Below are 19120 nucleotides of genomic sequence, written 5' to 3' on the forward strand. Positions count from 1 at the left end.
ATAAAATTATAGTTGACATTCATTATTGTTCAGCTTCAGCTTCAGGTGAACAGTGCAGTGATCAGGCATCTACATCATCCCTGAGGTGGTCTCCCTAATGAGACAAGTGTCCATCGGATACCCTACAAAATCTTTACAACATTATTGATTACATTCCCCAAATTAATTTTCAGAACCCCGTGGCCATCTTGTGGTTACTGACTGTTTTCTAATCCCCTCACCTTCCCCCTTATCCCCACCTCCCCTCCCATCTAGCAACCCTCAGTTTTTCCTCTATGTCTCCAAAACTGTTTCTGATTAGTTCATTCACTTATTCTTTTCTTTAGGTTCCACATATAAGTGAGATCACATGGTATTTGTCTTTCTCTGTCTACTTATTTCACTTAACATAATGTTCTGTAGATCCATCCATGTTGTTGCAAATGGAAAGATTTCTTTCTTCTTTATGGCTGCGTAATACTCCATTGTATAAATGTACCACAGTTTCTTCATCCAGTCATCTACCGATGGGCATTTCGGTTGTTTCCATGTCTTGGCTATTGTGCATAGTGCTGCAATCAACATAGGAGTGCATAAAGATTTTTGAATTAGAGTTTTGGATTTCTCTGGATACATACCTAGAAGTGGAATTGCTGGATTATAAGGTAGTTCCATTTTCAGATTTTTGAGATACCTCCATACTGTTTTCCATAGTGGCTGCACCAATCTGCAATCACACCAACAGCGCACAAGGGTTTCCTTTTCTCCACATCCGTGCCAGCACTTGTTGTTTGTTGATTTATTGATGATAGCCATTTTGACTGGGGTGAGGTGGTATCTCATTGTGGTTTTTATTTGCATTTCTCTGATGGTTAGTGAGGTTGAGCATTTTTTCATATGTCTGTTTGCCATCTGTATGTCCTTTTTAGAAAAATGTCTCTTCATGTCCTCTGCCCATTTTTTAATTGGGTTGTTTGTTTTTTGAAGTTGAGTGAGTTTTTTATAAATTTGTGATATTAACCCCTTATCAGATATATCATTGGCAAATATCTTTTCCCATTCAGTAGGGTCCCTTTTTGTTTTATTGATGGTTTCCTATGCTGTGAAAAATCTTTTGAGTTTGATGTAATCCCACATGTTTATTTTTTCTCTTACTTCCCTCGCGCAAGGGTATAGATCAGTAAAAATCTTACTCCAGGTAATGTCTGTGAAGTTTCTTCCTATATTTTCTTCTAGGAATTTTATGGTTTCAGATCTTACATTTAAGTCTTTAAGCCATTTTGAATTTATTTTTGTATGTGGTGTAAGGAGGTGGTCCAGCTTCATTTTTTTGCATGTATCTGTCCAGGTCTCCCAGCACCATTTACTGAATAGACTGTCTTTACCCCACCGTACATTCTTGCTTCCATTGTTGTAGATTAAATGGCCATATAGGCATGGATTTATTTCTGGACTCTCTATTCTGTTCCATTGATCTATGTGTCTGTTTTTATGCCAGTACCATGCTGTTTTGATTACTGTAGATTTGTAGTATAATTTGATGTCAGGTATTGTTATACCTCCCACTTTGTTCTTATTTCTCAAGATTGCTGAGGCTATCTGGGGTTTTTTATGGTCCCATATAAATTTTCGGATTATGTGTTCTATTTCTGTGAAAAACGTCATTGGTGGTTTGATAGGAATTGTGTTGAATATGTATATTGCCTTAGGCCGTATGGACATTTTGACTATATTAATTCTTCCTATCCATAAGCATGGTATGTGTTTCCATCTATTTGTATCTTCTTTCATTTCTTTCTTCAGTGTCTTACAATTTTCTGAGTATAGATCTTTTACTTCTTTGGTTAAATTTATTCCCAGGTATTTTATAGTCTTTAGAGCAATTGTAAATGGGACTGTTTTTTAAATTTCTCCTTCTGGTGTTTTATTATTGGTATATGCAAATGCAACTGATTTCAGAATATTAATTTTGTATCCTGCTACTTTACTAAATTCATCTATCAGCTCTAATAGTTTCTTGGTGGAGTCTTTAGGGTTCTCTAAATATAGTATCATATCATCTGCATATAATGACAGTTTTACTTCCTCCTTACCGATTTGGATGCCTTTTATTTCTTTTTCTTGTCTGATTGCTGTGGCTAGAACTTCCAGCACTATGTTGAATAGAAGTGGAGAAAGTGGGCAACCTTGCCTTGTTCCTGATCTTAAGGGGAATGGTTTTAGCTTTTCCCCATTGAGTATGATGTTAGCTGTGGGTTTATCATATATGGCCTTTATTATGTTGAGATATGATCCCTCTATTCCCACTTTCTTAAGGGTTTTTATCATAAATGGCTGCTGTATTTTATCAAATGCTTTTTCTGCATCTATTGATATGATCATGTGATTTTTATTTTTCATTTTGTTAAAGTATTGTATCACATTAATTGATTTATGGATGTTGAACCACCCTTGCATACCAGGGATAAATCCCACTTGATCATGGTGTATGATCTTTTTAATGTATTGCTGAATTCTGTTCGCTAATATTTTGTTGAGTATTTTTGCATCTATATTCATTAGAGATACCGGCCTCTAGTTTTCTTTTTCTGTGGTGTCTTTGTCTGATTTTGGGATCATGGTGGTAGTGGCTTCGTAAAAAGTGTTTGGAAGTCTTCCCTACTTCTGGATTTTTTGGAAGAGCTTGAGGAGAATAGGTGATAAATCTTTTTTGAACGTTTTGTAAAATTTACCTGTAAAGCCATCTGGTCCAGGGCTTTTGTTTGTTGGGAGATGTTGATTACTGATTCAATTTCCCTAGTGGTAATCAGTCTATTCAGGTTTTCTGTTTCTTCTTGAGTTAGCCTTGGAAGGTTGTATGCCTCTAGAAAATTGTCCATTTCTTCCAGATTGTCAAATTTGTTGGCATATAGTTGCTCATAGTAATTTCTTCAAATTTTTTTGTATTTCTGCAATGTCTGTTGTCATTTCTCCTCTTTCATTTCTGATTTTATTAATTTGTGTCCTCTCTTTTTTTTAATGAGTCTGGCTAAAGGTTTGTCAATTTTATTTATCTTCTCTAAGAACCAACTGTTGGATTCATTGATCTTTTGTATTGTTTTTCTGGTTTCTATTTCATTTATTTCCACTCTGATCTTTATTATCTCCTTCCTTGTACTCCCTTTGGGCTTATTTTGCTGTTCTTTTTCCAGATCCCTTAAGTGTGAAGATAAACTGTTGATTAGTGATGTTTCTTGTTTCTTTAGGTAGGCCTGCAATGCTATGAATTTCCCTCTTAGGACTGCTTTCGCGGCATCCCATAGATTTTGGGTCGTCGTGTTTTCATTTTCGTTTGTCTCAAGATCTCTTTTGATTTCTCCCTTGATCTCCTGGTTGACCCATTCATTATTTAGTTACATGTCATTCAGCCTCCATGAATTGGTGTGTCTTCCAGTTTTTTTCCTGTAGTTCATTTCTAATTTCATAGCACTGTGGTCAGAGAAGACAATTGGTATGATTTCAATTTTCTTAAATTTATCAAGACTTGTTTTGTGGCCTAACATATGGTCTATCTTGGAAAATGTTCCATGTGTACTTGAGAAGAATGTGTATTCTGCAGCTTTGGGGTGAAATGCTCTGAAAATATCGATTAAATCCAAGTGGTCCAATGTATCAGTTAAGGCTGTTGTTTCCATATTGATTTTCTGTCTGGAAGACCTGTCCCTTGTTGTCAGAGGTGTGTTGAATTCCCCTACTATGATAGTGTTACTGTTGATCTCTGTCTTTATGTCAGTCAATATCTGTTTTATATATTTAGGTGCTCCTATGTTGGGTGCATAGATGTTTACTAGGGTTATGTCCTCTTGTTGGATCGACCCCTTTATTGTTATATAGTGCCCATCTTTGTCTTTTAATATGTTCTTCATTTTAAAGTCTATTTTGTGAGATATTTTTTCTCATTTCCATTTGCATGAAATATCTTACTCCAACCCTTCAATTTCAGCCTGTGTGTGTGTGTTTTGATCTGAGGTGAATCTCTTGTATACAGCATATACAAGGGTCTTGCTTTCTTATCCACTCAGCCACCCTATGTCTCTTGATTGGAGCATTTAATCCGTTTACATTTAAAGTGATTATTGACAGGTACATAGTTATTGCCATTTTTAAATTTGTAGTTAGATTGTTTTCATCTTTCTTTTATTTACAGAAGTCCTTTTAGTATTTCTTGCAATGCTGGCTTGGTGCATAAATTCCTTTAGCTTATTCTTTTCTGGGAAGCTCTTTATCTCTCCATCAACTTTAAATGATAGCCTTGCTGGATAAAGCAGTCTAGGTGGTAGACCTTTGTTTTCCATCACTTTGAGTATCGCCAGACTTAGGGATGGGTAGGAAGAGGCACAGGGCATGCCAAGGCCAGATGCTGCTTGTTTGGCATTTGCAAACTTTTGAGAGATTTTAGGAAAGTCTACAGCATGAGCCAAGACAGGCCATTTGTATGGAAAAGCCACTGAAAGTGGCTTGGGTGGGCCCACAATTTTGTTGTGGTGGGGGTCTGAGGGAATTACCCAGATATGGCGAATGGTGTTGATGGGGGTTGATGGTGACCCAGATATGGTAGCTACCTGTGTCCATCTGGGTGAAAGGAGGGCTCAACAAAGGAGCAGTAACATCTGCCAACACATCTGTCTGGGAGAAGGCGGCCACGCAGCCAGATAATTCAGTTCCTCCCCATATGTCCCTGGTGTTTTCGAGTTGTTGTCCTAGCCCTGGTGTTCAGATGAGTGAGTCCATCAGTGAGTAAGTCCATATGTGGGCCCTTTAAGAGGAGAGCCTCAGAATGCAGCTGCCCTCTGTTTCACTCAGTCACAGTCTCCCCTGGTTTTCACAGCCAGAAGTTGTGGGGACTTCCCAGTGCTGGAACCCTGGGCTGGGGAGCCTGGTTTGGGGCTGGGACCCCACGCTCTTCAGCGGGGAGTTCCATACCCAGGATATCCCTCCTGATTTTTAACCACTACATACAGGTATGGGACAGCCTCTGCTGTGTCTCCACCCCTCTTACCAGTCTCAATGTGCCTTCTTCTACATATCCTTAGTTGTAGGACTTCTGTTCAGCTAGACTTCAGGCGATTCTCAATGATGGTTGATCTGTAGTTTAGTTGTAATTTTGATGTGGTCGTAAGAGGAGGCAAGCACAGCATTTACCTACTCTGCCATCTTGACCGGAACTCTCAGAGTAATACTTTTATTTGCATCAGTACAATACTTCAGATTATAAAGAGGAAAGCAGTTATAATGAAATAAAATTATCAATGTATTTTTAAAAGTGAATTTGTGATAATGTGCTTCCTTAGTAGTGCATTATAAAAACAAGATTTAACAATCTAATATCTGCCACTATTTCAAAGTAATACTGAATGTAAATAATATTGCAAAATAATTGCAATGACTGCAATGAACTATTAAAGTATCCATGACATGTCTATTAGTGATAAAGCCCCAAGTATCGCTAATATGACTTTAATATGTTGCCTACATTCATAATTGAAGGAACGCTTGCTTTCAGTTAAAGGTTAATGGAAATTAAGTTGTAATTTTTTTCCCATCCAAGTTTATGGGCACCAAATTAATAACAAAACTCTGATTAGCACGATGAATGCCAGCTATTATCATATGAGAGCTGTCATGTGGATTGTATGAAATAATAAATGTGACAGCCATGGAAACACTGGACATTTGATACAGGAAAACTATTTCAGTTGTTTACACTCATCCATAGCTGTTTTTGCATTAAAGCAGTCATAAACAATATGTAAAAAAAAAAAAATGGGTGTGGGTGTATTCTAATAAAACTTTATTTACAGTAACAAGTGGCCAGTGGCCTGGATTTGGCCCATGGGCCATAGTTTGCTGGATCTTGCATTGAAATATTGTTCCTTGAGGAATATCTAATTAAACTTAAAATATTTCAACTTATCATGCCTAGTCAAGTCCTTGGCACAGGGCCCTACTGGGAAATGCTGTGAATACCCTTTATATAAACCAGAAATTGTTCTACAAATGATTGCTAATCAAAATAGATGGAATTTTCTTTGCCTGTTACCTGCTGTAATGTCTAGACCTGCCTTGTCTATGAAGACACAGAGAAACATAAAGCCAATAACATGGATGGCATACTGAACAATTAGAACCAGCAGCACTTTAATATGTGGGGAAAGCAAGTGACATGGAAACTATAAATGACAATATCACCTTATGTTGGACACTTTCTCCAAGGAGCTGTAACTACCCTGCAGCTGTCGCCTGCTTGGCACACTGTCAGTGTTCAGTGGCTACTTCTTAGTTGAATGACTCTCCCCCATGGTCCGGATGAGTCTCCAAGGAAGAAGAGAGGCAAACATATATTCATTCAGAAATCTGAGTACTTCCATTATACAGACAGTGTTCTGGTATTTCTAAGGTTACTAGACAGAAACTGAAAGAAAATGAGATGGTTTGCAATTCATCAGAATGGAAAAGAAAAGGTGATGTGATGGTTGCTATTCAGATAGAAACATATCAGGGCAAGAAATAATATTAAGCAACTACTAAGTACAAGATGCTATGGTGAGATAGAGTGAGAGAAACAAAATAGCCAGTGGCTTTTTGCTCCTCTTGCGAAAAAAGAAAAAAGTTAAGTGATAGATCTATGACAGAGAAAGTAGTTGTGTTAGTGAAAGAGAGATGACAACTTAGAATTAGAGATGTTAAACATTCCAGCTGGCTGTGAAAGTAGGGTATCTGGAGGTAATATTTCTTGGTGTCCTTTTTTTATGGTCCCAAGACCATCCATTTCCTTTTTTCCTGTCTTAGTATCTGCCTTCAACTGGGGGAAAACAAAAAAGCTTCTCATGTAAGAGTCACCAAGACATTGTACATGGCAGGGCCACACCATCGGAGTGTATGATCTGACCCCTAACTGGCTTAGACACAAACACAGCACACTACAGGCAGCTCCCAGTGGATGACTTTAAATAAACACATCCCTTTTGTGTGTGTGTTGGGGGTGGGGGGGAAATTCCAAGACTTCAGTCCAGGTCCCAACACTGGAAATACCTTCAGCCGTAGAGGTCCTCTTCAGGGGTTCCTGCTTCCTCTGCTTACTGGGGTGGGAATATCCCTACTGTATCTGCTAGGGCAGCAGGGCAGAGTGGTATCTTATCAGGCTAAGTTATAACTCTGGGAACATTTTCTCAAAGAAATCATGTTACCTGGAGTCTTGAGTTTTATAGGTGTCAGATCCTACTGTTCTGATTTTTGTTAAGCTGTTTTTTTTTTAAACTTGCCTTCATACCACACAGCTGGCACCACATAAGGAAGTATGTTAGGGTATTCATCTCAGTCAACCGGGCACCATTCAGAGCTTTGGTCCTGAGCCATTTCACACTTTGCACTAGTTCCCAGTCCTCCTTTCTCATTGTCAGTCTCACCTTTACCCTACATACTTCATGTTCAGCATTGCTTCTCCAGCAAAATCCATTGGTTCCTTCTTTACTATTGTCTAAATTCCCTTACCCTGTGGAGATAGGGCTCAGTGAGGCTTCCAAGTGCTAGGGCTGTCACTGAGAGTATCCTGGATATATGAGGTGTGACAATTAAGTTCCCAAACTTGTTGCAATGATGTTGCTAAACTTTTTTGATGTCAGAGGGATTATTCATTATGAATTTGCACCAACTGGACAAACAGTGAACCAACTTTGCTATTTGGAAGTGTTGAAAAGGCTGCAGGCTGCATGAAAAAGTTAGATGACCTCAACTTTTTGCCAACAATTCATGGCTCTTGCATCATGACAATGCACCAGCTCACACGGCACTGTCTGTGAGGGAGTTTTTAGCCAGTAAACACATAACTGTATCGGAACACCCTGCCTACTCACCTGATCTGGCCCCCAATGACGTCTTTCTTTACCTGAAGGTAAAGGAAATACTGAAAGGAAGACATTTTGGTAACATTCAGGGCATCAAGGGTAATACGATGACAGCTCTGATGGCCATTTCAGAAAAAAAGTTCCAAAATTGCTTCGAAGGGTGGACTGGGCACTGGCATCAGTGCATAGCTTCCCAAGGGGAGTACTTCGAAGGTGACCATAGTGATATTTGGCAATGAGGTATGTAGCACTTTTTCTAGGATGAGTTCGCGAACTTAATTGTCCGACTTTATTCCTGCAAAGATGCCCAAATCAAGAGAGTGTACAGAGAGGAGAAGCAAGTAGGAAGTCAAAGTCAATAAGCCAGAGATGGGCATGCAAATATGTCATGGGGGGCAGTGGGAAGCAGTGATTGAAAGCCAGGACGTGCATCTAAGGAATGGAGGAAATGAGAGTAAACGTTAGCATGTTGAGAGAATAGAAGGACAAGCTTAGCTAGATATCTGAAATGGTGGATTATTCATGGGCAATTAGACCCCGCCTCCAAATGGGGCATGATACATGCGACTGCCCAATGTACTGAGAGGGCCAAAGGGCAGACCAACACTGTATCAGTCGAGGTGGGCTAACTTACATTTTGGTAACTACCCACCATTTTGGTAATACATGTTTCTACTTTCCTCAACGTAATACCTGTCTTACATCGGTCAGTGTGGCTTTGTACCACGTAGTCACTCAGAGGCCTAGACTGACAGAGGCTCTTCTATCTTCCATGTAGCTACACCATCTGGAACATGTAGCCTCTTTGGTTGCTATCTTGAAAGAGAGTCGCTTACCAGCCATTAAATGCTGTGGTCTAGAACTGACTCGTATCACTTCTGCTCATGGGCCATTGGCCTGAACTAATCACGTGGTTCGGTTCTGCCCAACTAGAAAGGGGCTGGAAGATGTGAGGGGCACATCAATATTCAGTGAGAAGTAACTGAGCTACAGGCAGCATTCACATGATCAGTAGCTGCGCCAGGGCCTTGCCATTGACAGAGCCCCTCCAAAGATGGCATTTTGTCTGGGTTTACTCCAGCTACATGCTGGGGTTCAAGAAATTGAAATTCCCAATACAACGGTCCATCTGCTGGCTACATATAACATTACTTTATGGGACAACTCTGGGTTTTAAATAGTTGTTTCATAAATAGATGTTGAAAGCTTATCTATTAGTAAGTTGGGAATGGCCTCAGTGACCACAAGCCTGGGATGGTCATGTGGCAAAATTGTGCAGTGAGGAGGGAGCTGTGGCAATTTATAATGACCTCTTCCTCCCATGGTTCCCGTCCCAGTGAATGACACCACCATGTATTCAGGTGCTCAAGCCAGAAACCCTTCCAGCCTTGTCTGCCACCAATCTCTCCCTCACTCACTAGTTTCCTATCCCACTGGCCTTTCCTCTGTCATCCATACACTCCAAACTTGTTCTTGTCTCCAAGCCTTTCTATTTGCTGTTCTCTCTCTGTCTAACATACACTTCCAGTCTACCCCCATTTTTAACTTAACTATCTCATCTTTAAAACATAGATGAGCCACTGTGCCAAAATGGTTCACAAAACATCACACCAGCACCACTGGCCTGGTCTCTAGCATGTAAGCCCTGTGAGAGCAGGGACCACTCTATATCCTCTTGAATATAGTAGGGGCTCAAGAAAAGATACCAAAAGGATGAATGGCCATAGCAATTCACCAGTGAAGGCAATATATATTACCTGTTTTTTGCTCCCATGGTCTTGGGAAATCACGTGTGACCTGTGTTAAACTTCACCCTCAGGTGGGGCAGTGTGAGGGTGAAAGTGGTTTCATGGTTTCTTTCCATGCTTTTGCCTCCTCCTTTGAGTGGAGAGGTCAGACCCGGTAGCACCGTCAGTGGATTCTTTTCTTTTCGAAACATTTGTAAAAACTGTGTTTGTTGCACTGTGAACAAAACTTTTATCCTAAGAAATATAAAACTACATCCTTCTGAAAGATGTCTCTAGTATTTCTTAGACAACTTTTGTATGTGTTACATACAGTGAAACCATTTTGAAAAAGCAATGACTTAAGCAAGCAAACCAACCCTAATTGTTCATTAAACCATTCCCATTTTTATTTAACATTCATAGTTGTGCTTCTGTGTAAAGTTTGTATGTCTAGCAATATAAAATACTGACACATTTTTAAAACACAAAAATGAAGTAGAAAGTTGGAATCCTTTGATTCAGTGCTCTTATGTTTTTAAAAAAGAAGGGAAAAAAAGAATGCAAGACTCAGAATTTTGGAGTGGCTGGTGGGCCTCTCTTCATATGACTTTCTGGCTGGCTGCCTGTGTGCCTATGACAATGACCACGACAGTGTAGCTGAGCGGTTTGTGCTGCTGCCACTGTCATAGCCATTTGATGCTGCAAGAATCGCAACCACTGTATCTGTTGTTGCTGATGATGAAAAGGCAGAGGCGAGCTGGAATGTGTGCTGAGGAAGCCTTTGCTCAGGTCTGTGCTTGGCAGGGCCACACTGAGACAACACAGCTGCCTGTGGCTGCGTACAACTTCCCACTCCAGCAAGATTAATAAGAGCAGCATGCTGAGCAGACATGGCCTGGTCATAACTGGTTGGACCTTGTTTAGAACCCTGCTCCCTTGGCTGTTTAAGGACTAGAAGTTGTGTGGGTTGCTGAGGTTTCTGGGGTATCAACTGAGAGAGCTGCCACAGTTGCGGCTGCAGAGTGTAGAAAATCAGTGAACCACCTGGAAGCTGGAGTGGATTTAAGGGCCTGAGACTTGAAGTGTTTTTGAAAGCAAATGGAACACCTGCTTGAGAAGCTGCCTGCATTGCACCCGGCAATGCATTTGCTAGCAGACCTCCTGAGGGGAGAAAGCCACTCAGGTTTATTCCTGCAGGGGTTATGGCACCAGTGTTACAGCCCAGCATAGCGTTTGAACCACTCACTCATCAAAGCCTGAGCTCCATAGACACAGCCCACTATGCTGATGAAGTCAAGTCTAGTCGAGTTTGCCATGACCTGGGTGGCTGTGGTTCTTTGTGACGTAACAACAGGGCAGCCGGCCAAAGCACGCTAACTTGATTGAGATCCACAGATGACTTCCGGGAAAGACTTGATAGCTTAGAAGCAGGAGGAGGAGTTGGAGATTTAAGAAAGCTGCTGGCCTGTTGTGGCATAAAATAGTTACTGTGTTTCCCTAAAAATAAGACCTAGCCGGACCATCAGCTCTAATGAGTCTTTTGGAGCAAAAATTAATATAAGACCTGGTATTATATTATAGAAGACCCGGTCTTATAGTAAAATAAGACCCAGGCTTATATTATATTATATTAGACCCAGTTTTATAGTAAAATAAGACTGGTCTTATATTAATTTTTGCTCCAAAAGATGCATTAGAGCTGATGGTCCGGCTAGGTCTTATTTTCGGGGAAATACGGTATCTGAGGAACTATTTCCTAAGCTTGAGGGAAGTTTGATGGGCGGGGGGTGATGTTTTACTCCCTTCCCCAGTATGGTAGACTGAACTGACACGGTCTCAGGCTGTTCCTTTCTTTGGAGAGAGCTGACTCAAGCTGCCTGAACCACTGGAGCTGTGTGACATCTTGACTGGGCATTTGACTTCATTCTGGACCAATTCCTGACACTGATTGACTACCTTCTCAGCATCAGTCTTTGATCCAATAATGAACCAACTTGAATGATCAGCTGTAGAGGACTGGGAAGCAGACATCTAGGTTGTTACTTTCTTCATCTTCTTTACATGGCTGTGTTTTACCATAGTAAAGTGGATCACCAAGTGACTGCAAAATGGTCAGCTTTGTTTTCTGATATTGATTGCCAGGTTCACATTCAAATACATAATCATCTTTTACATCACGGGCTGGCCAGACTGTTGGTTGTAAGTCAATCAAATTTGATAGACTTCTGCTTTAGCATATGTTTCCACGTCTACTTCAGAAGGTATGGCCAAATTACCAGGACTGTTTCCACATATTTACACAATTTCCTGCTTTAGAAATTTTGAGGTCATAATGCTGACCTGCTTTTCTCTCCTTTCTATTTTGTAAGAAATCAAGTAATTTTAGCTGAGGAAGAGTTGGACAATGAGACAGATCTTGTGTCGATTCATAGAGGACCTGGAATACCTCTGGAAACACCGTTTCATTGAGTATGTGTTCATCTTTTGCTTGTAATAGAGCAGTCAGTTTGCAGTGCATGTTATGGCTCTGGGAGGATCAAGACACAGTAGTTCGGCAGTAGCTGGGATCATAAGCAAAAGTTTGCCTTCCTGGGCCCATTTATGGTTATCACTTGTTATTGAATGTATATCACAGATTAAAGTCTGCATTGTTGGACGTAAGAGAATGTACCTACTTTGGTAACCTGGAGATTTCATATTACTGGACTCCCTATAGTCATGTATTTCTGCTATGACACATCCACAGTGAAAAATATTAACCTGAGATTTTCTAGGAGATCAACCAAGGTAAGAGGTAATTCTTCTGCATCCAAGTATTTCAACAATTCCTTTTCATCAATTTTTTCCCCTCAGCATCAAAGAACATCCCTCACTTCCAGGGTATAGTTTGACCACTAAACATGGCGATGTCTTTTGCATAACAAGCATCTATAACAAGTTCACATTTCTTCTTAATTTTGTAAGGTTTATTCATTTTTCTCCTAATGTAAAGATTTCAAAGGTTAGATACTACTGGAATTCCACTAATTTTTTTGCCTTAACCTCAAGCTCCTTTTCACAGTTTCAATACATAAGTCATTAAGTTTATAAAATACAGATTTGCTTCCACTAGATAGGTATTTCCTTTTAGGAGGTCTGGGGCACTTTCCATGACATAGTCTGCATGGTCCAAAGCTAGTTCTAAAGCTCGTTGCGTTGTGGTATAAAATAGGGGTCCAAGGAAAAAACTTAAGTGGGTTTATAAAATGGGGTGAAATCATGTCTTTAATATCAATTTTACAGTGTTGTGCGGGACGCCGCCAGGCTGGGCCTCATGATGGTACCATAGGCTCCGCCAGAACACGACGTGCAGGAATCGACCCTGCACCGCAGGGTCTATTGATTTCTTGTGATTGTGTTTGGTAAGCAAACAACTTAACCAAACAATCGCATTTACAATAGCACCAAAAGAATAAAATACTTAGGAATAAACTTAACTAAGGAGGTGAAAAATTTGTATACTGAAAACTATAATACATTGGTGAAAGACATTAAGATGCAAGCAAATGGAAAGACATCTCATGTTCATGGATTAGAAGAAATTATTGTTAAAATGTCCATACTGCCAAAGTGATCTACAGTTTCAATGCAATCTCCATCAAAATTCCAAAAGCACTTTTTTTACAGAAATAAGAAAAACAATTCTAAAATTCATATGGAACCAGAAAAAACCATGAATACCCGTTATCAATCTTGAGAAAGAAGAACAAAGCTGGAGGCATCACACTTGTGATTTCAAAATATATTACAAAACCCCAATAATCAAAACAGTATGTATCTGGCATAAAGACAGAGAGATAGACCACTGAAAAAGAATAGAAAGCCCAGAAATAATTCCATGCATATATGGTCAGCTGATCTTTGGCAAGGTTGCTAACAGTAAACAATGGGGAAAGGATAATGGATTAAAAACTTAAGTGTAAGACCCGAAACTGTAAAACTCCTTGAAGAAAACATATGGGAAAATCTTCATGACATTGGTTTTTCCAGTGATTTAATGGATATGACAACAAAAGCACAGACAAAAAATAAAAAATAAACAAGTCGAATTGCATCAAACTAAAAAGATTTTGCACAACAAAAGAAACAATCATCAGTGAAAAAGCAACTTATGTGATGGGAAAAATATTTCCTAACCATATGTCTGATACAGGGTTAATCTCCAAAATATACAAGAAACTGCTACAGATCAATAGTAAAACAATCAAACTAATAACCCAATTAAAAATGGGCTAAAGATTTGAGTAGATATTCCTCTATAGAAGAACATACAAATAGCCAACAAGTATATGAAAAATTCTGAACATCACTAAACATCAGGGGAATAAAGATCAAATCCACAATGAGATATCACTTCACACCTGTCAAGATGGCTCTTATGGAAAAAAGATAACAAGTGTTGGCAAGAATGTGGAGAAACTGGAACCCTTGTATGCTGTTGGTGCGAATGCAAAATAATGCAGCTGCTACAATATGGAGGTTTCTCAAGAAATTAAAACTAGAACTACCATATGATTTAGCAATTCCACTTCTGAGTATTTATTCAATAGAATTGAAATCAGTAGCCTGAAGAGATATTGGCACTTCTATATTCATTGCAGCACTATTCACAATAACCACGATATGGAAACCTAAGTGTTCATTGACAAATGAATGGATTACAAAAGAACAAGACAAACAAATGAGAAACAGAAACTCATAGACACAGATAATAGTTTAGTGGTTGCCAGAGGGTAAGGGGGATGGGGGTGGGGGGTGGGATGAGGGTAAGGGAGATCGAATATATGGTGATGGAAGGAGAACTGACTCTGGGTGATGATCACACAATGGGATTTATAGATGATGTAATACAGAATTGTACACCTGAAATCAATGTAATTTTACTAACAATTGTCACCCCAATAAATTTAATAAAAAAAAATAAAATAAATAAAAAATAAAATAAAAAAAAAGAAAGTGTGGTATATACATAGAATGGAATACTATTCAGCTTTTTTTAAAAAAGAAAAAAATTCTTCAACATTCAACAACATGGATGAACCTTGAGGATATTATACTAAGTGAAATGAATCAGTCACAGAAAGACAAGTACTGTATAATTGCACTTAAATGAGGTATTTAGAAAGTCAAATTTGTAGAATCAAAATGGTGTTTTCCAGGGGCTCAGGGGAGGTACAAATGGGGAGTTACTAATCAATAGGCATAAAGTTTCAGTCAAGAAAGATGAATAAATTCTAGAGATCTGCTATACAACATTAAACCCGTAGTCAACAATTATATATGACACACTTAAAATTTGTTAAAAGGTAGATTTCATGTTAAGTGTTTTTCCACATTAAAATAAAAATAAATATTAAAAGGAACATAAAAAGTGATATACCTCCTCCTATGATAATGATGGTGATAGTAACAGTAATAGTAATAATAACAGTAGCTGTCATTTTTTGAGTGCTTATTATATACCAAGCACCTTGCTAAAAACTTTGCATGCATTGCCTCATTTAATCTTGACAACAGCTTTTACTCCTTTCTCTCCAGGGCCTCAGTTTCTCCTGTAAGGTAGTAGGACGCAAGCTGGGGGTGGGGGTGTTGTGGGCAGGGAGCTGAGGAGGCAGCAGCCAAGATCTGTAGCAGGAAGGCACCCTTCTCCCCAGGAGCTGCTGACTGATTCCGTTGTCTGGCTTCCAGTTCTGAAGTTGGGGCATTAAAAACATGTCCCCAATCAATTCAGTGCTGGCAAGAGGAAATGTATCCATTTTCTACTTAACCATATTGGACTTGCTTTAAATATCCTTCCCATGGGAAATTATATTCCAGTGGGAAAGCATTCATAGAATAAATTTAGGAACTACCAGTTGGGTGGTTTTCACCTCCCTGGGAAGAGATACTGATATATTGACAGGTGGATGATTTCTCAAGGCCCACGGGCCTGACTGGCAGGTGCTAGGTAGATGGTCACCCTGTCTCCTCCCTCCCTCCTCAGGCTGTTTCCAGAAAGGAAGGTGTGCCAGATGGGTCATGGAAACTTCCCTCTTGAACCTGCCTGTGTTTGCCCATCTGAGCCTTGGAGGCGTTTACCTTATTGTGCTCTGTACGGTGCTGCACACAAGTGAAACCCTCTCGTCTTCCACTTTCAGCATCTGCTGAATTCGTTTTTGAGGCACTATGCTTCCGTACTTCTAATTTGATTACTGTTCCCTTTGATTTGCCTTTTTCCCCCCAAAGCTTTCTCATAATCCTTATAGGAACCAAGATCCTGTACACAATTTAGCAGCTAGGAATTTGGGATTTAATAAATCACCTACACAACCCAGCATGTCTACAAATAGCCTGTGGGATTAGGTTCCTTAGCTTAATTTGGAACTTGGTGCAGCTGACCTGAATAATGAAATAGGGGACCCAAAGTTATGAATCCCCTCTGAGCATTGCTTCATTAGAATCCCCTTACAAAAAAAGAAATGAGACTCATCTCATCAGCTCGATTTTATGGCATCTGATTAGACCACTATTTTCTCAGCAGGTCCCTTTTCTTTAAACTGTTGACTATGGATGGACTGCTGAATAGAATGAACTTTGGACCACTAAATTGCAGCATTATGGTTATTTAGTGTAATTTATGAAAAACGGGAGAAGCATGAGCACTTCTTGTCGCTAATGATATCTCCATTTATCTGAACAGGTATAGGTTTGGAATATCCCTCCCACCCCCAGTACTCATCCTGGAATACTTCCCAATTAGAGACCCCCAAAATGTTATTTGGAGGCACAAACTCGACAGATGATAAATTAGACATTAACAGCACCTGCACACATTCTTATGAATATCTACCATCAGCAGCCTTTCAGGAAAGTCATGCATTTTAACTGTGTTTACCTAATAGGTCCCTTTATTCAGTGTTTGACTTATAATTCAACAAATTTGGTAAAAGGCTAAATGGGCCTTCAGTGTAATATACTCCATTAGCACATCATTGTCTCTCTGTTTTGAGATATGAGGGAAGATGTTGAAATTATGCAGTATTTATTTCAAGCATTGTGATGATTAAAGTAGTACAACATGACACTCACTTCTGATTAATGGGAAATCAACAGTCGCAACTGCATTGCAAATGTAAAAACCATCCTAAAACAATTGCTGCGTGAATTGATAATCTTCCAGAATATTGACTAGATGTGGTTCTCTCACACATGAAATAACTAGGAGACTGGCATAGTAGAGCAGTAAGCCAGGGTGTGCGCTTTAGAGTGAGACAGAACTGGGTTTGCATACTTGTTCTATCAATGATGGCCTGTGACCTTGGGCAAGTTTTTACTCTTCTTGAGCCTTGATCGCCTTTTTTGGAAAGTGGGGCCGTGAATGCCAATTTCATTGGGTTAGCTCAAGGGTTAAAGGAAAGAGCACATGTGAAGTGCCTAGCTCGGGACCTGATTCACAGCAAACACTTAACAAATGTTAGTACACTTCCCTTCTAGGGGAGCAAAGCCCAGACGTAGGGCTCAACCCCACTATACAGTGTCTGTGGTCATCATAGGAAATCTCAAGAAATTTCTCAAACAAAAATAGTTTCATTCAACCTTCAGTTTAGAAATTAATATTAGAACATCTAGGAGGTGGATGAGATAGGGTGGGTGCCTGCCAAACTCAGGCATTCCAGAGTCCAAACTACAAAGGAGTTTCTTCTCTGGCAAAATTTTTTTTTGGTAATGGTCTATTCTGGGACATCAAACCAGCTTTTTTATTCCAAAGTGACAGTGACATAGGCCCACTTAAGTAAATAACATTGGATAAAGAAGAGGTGTAACATATATTCAATGGAATATTACTTGGCCATTAAAAAGAATGAAATCTTACCATTTGTAACATGGATGGAACTGGAGGGTATTATGCTAAGTGAAATAAGCTAGACAGAGAAAGACAAATACCATATGATCTGACTTACATGTGGAATCTAAAGGACAACATAAACAAACAAAACAGAAACAGACTCATAGATACGGAGAACAAACTGATACAGCTCTTCACCACTGGCTCATTTGGGAAGAATGACAAAGTTAGCTTGCCTAATGTGAGCTGGCCCACATAACCCCAGCACTGGCGACTATTCAGTATATTGTGTTTTCATACTAGCCACACTAAAAATTGCTCAATATTTTTTCTTGGTTTTTACAGTGGCATCTGTAATTCTGTTAGTGCTCATATGCTGAAAACTGCCTTAATAGAGAAGGAGAAAGGGATGCATGAAAGAGTGAGCACGGGAAAGGAGGCATTTTATACTTTATCAATACCTGAACACTGGCACTCTATCACAATTCTGTGGTTTATTCTCTGCTTAACCACAAACATCTTCCGTTAAAATAGTGTGTTTGAAGTTAAGTTGGTTACAATTGATGCCCATCCTGCAATGACTGGTCCAATTCTCAGAACAGCCCTCTGGAACAGTTTTACTTTCTCTCTCTAGAGTCTATTTTTGTCCCTAACTCTTCAATAGTTACCAAGAAAGAAAATCCCTCCCAAAAGCTTTCTGTGGCAACAACTAGATTATACTGAAAGCTGAGTACCACAATTTTAATCTAGCTTAGCTGGGAATCATTATCGGTGGAATCCTCTATTTCTCTGGGCTTGTGTTTGTATTGGGGGTGGGGAGGACATCTGCAAGAATGACACTGCCAGGTTCTCCACACTCCATCTGGTTGGTGGGACCAAAGAACTACTGTGTTTCCCTGAAAATAAGACCTAGCCGGACCATCAACTCTAATGCATCTTTGGAGCAAAAATTAATGTAAGACCCGGTCTTATTTTAATATAATATAAGACCGGGTCTAATATAATGTAATGTAATATAATATAATATAATATAATATAATATAATATAATATAATATAATATAATATAATACCGGGTCTTATATTAATTTTTGCTCCAAAAGACGCATTAGAGCTGATGGTCTGGCTAGGTCTTATTTTCGGGGAAACATGGTGGGAATGCCCAGCACACTTTCCTTTCACATCTGATTGGTTTCCCAGAGGGTACTTTCTGCCATGCATACTGGGTAACCTCTGCACCAAAGAATCAGAGTGAGCAAAACCTGGATACCACTTAGTGAGGAGTCAGGCAAGTAAATAAATAAGAAAATGCCATTAAAGAGAGGGTGATAATCCCAGTGGTAGAGGGACACTCTGGGAGCATAGACGAGATACGTTAACCAATTGTCGATGGCAACATCAAGTGTCAAGAGTCAGGAAGCTTATAAATGTAAGACCCAAAACCATAAAACTCCTTGAAGAAAACATAAGCAGTAAACTCACTGACATTGCTCTTAGCAATATTTTTTTCTGCTATATCGCCTCAGGCAAGGAAACAAATGAAAAAATAAACAAATGGGACTACATCAAACTAAAAAGTTTTTGCACAGGAAAGGAATCCATCAACAAAACGAAAAGACATCCTGTTGAATGGGAGATGATATTTGCGAACAGTACATCTGATAGGAG

The 19120-nt window shown here is 39.4% G+C and overlaps 1 pseudogene; it reads right to left on the reverse strand.

The window, feature by feature from the left end:
- Window positions 1-10156: 10156 nt before the first annotated feature.
- LOC109436878 (transcription factor SPT20 homolog) overlaps window positions 10157-19120 on the reverse strand; it is a 45004-nt pseudogene continuing 36040 nt past the window's right edge.

The sequence above is a fragment of the Rhinolophus sinicus genome, chromosome 18 (assembly GCF_057876585.1).
Source record: "Rhinolophus sinicus isolate RSI-liver-muscle chromosome 18, RSI-T2T, whole genome shotgun sequence".
NCBI lineage: Eukaryota > Metazoa > Chordata > Mammalia > Chiroptera > Rhinolophidae > Rhinolophus > Rhinolophus sinicus.